A 1,188-nucleotide genomic window follows, 5' to 3' on the forward strand; every position below is an offset into this window, starting at 1 on the left:
TTCCCCGGGGGGCCCCGGCCCTGAGGGCCGACCTCCCCCCCCGCCGCAATTGCCAGTCCGGCTGGCGCTTGGGGAAGGAAAGCCCCCGCCCTTCCTGCACAGGTTCGGGGGGGGGCTGCCCCCCCGGCCCCGAGGCCCCCCCGCAGGGCGGGCGTGAAGGTCCCCACCATCAGTGTGACCTCCTTCCACTCCCAGTCGTCCTACATAAGCAGTGACAATGACTCGGAGCCCGAGGATGCAGACATCAGGAAGGAGCTGCAGAGTCTGCGAGAGAAGCACCTGCGGGAGATCTCAGAGCTGCAGAGCCAGCAGAAGCGAGAGATCGAAGCCCTGTACCGCCGCCTGGGCAGGACGCTGCCCACCAACCTGGGGCTCTTGCACACGGCCCCCCCTGCCGGCCGCCGGAGGAAGGCCAGCAGGAGCAAGCTGAAGGCTGGGAGGCTGCTGACTCCACTGGTGCAGCAGCTCAAGGTCGTGGCCTCCAGCACAGGTCACTTGTCAGACTGCAGCCGCGCCTTTCATGCCCAGGACCCCGCCGGGGCCGGGGCAGGGACCGCCGCAGCGGCAGACTCCTGTGGGAAGGCAGTGCAGACCCAGCAGCCTTGCTCCGTGCGGGCCTCCTTGTCTGCAGACATCTGCTCCGGCTTAGCCAGTGACGGGGGCGGAGCCGCACTGCCCAGGGTCCTCCACCAGCAGCCTGGCCCCAGGCCCTGAGCCGGGCCTCCCGCTGCCCTGCACACCCAAGCGCAGGTGAACAACAGCAACAACAAGGAAGGGCACGTTCACGGGATGACCTGCACAGACTGGTGGACCAGTGGGCCAGCCAGACGGCGGGGGCTCCGCAGCTGAAGCAGTCACTCAATCAGCTGAAGCAGACGCAGAAGCTGCACGACATGGAGGCGACAGCTGGCTGGCCCCCGGCCTCTGGCGAGATTCGGTCTATGAACACACCTCGAGCAGCAGTGGGGACACCATGTTTGGCCCTGGCGTCCGGCCCTCTACCCACCACGGTCATTCCTGGAACTGCCCTGGCCCTGCCCGTGCCCATGCCAGATTCTGAGAGTGAGAAGCCCAGCTGAGCCCAGGCAGGCTGACCCGTCATCTCATGCAGAGAAGGCGAGTGCGCCTCGTGTCCGCTCACACTGTTTTGTAATCACTTTCTAAGCATTTTTTTTTATTCACAATTGG

Source organism: Myotis lucifugus, unplaced genomic scaffold (assembly GCF_000147115.1).
Source record: "Myotis lucifugus unplaced genomic scaffold, Myoluc2.0 scaffold_71, whole genome shotgun sequence".
Lineage (NCBI taxonomy): Eukaryota > Metazoa > Chordata > Mammalia > Chiroptera > Vespertilionidae > Myotis > Myotis lucifugus.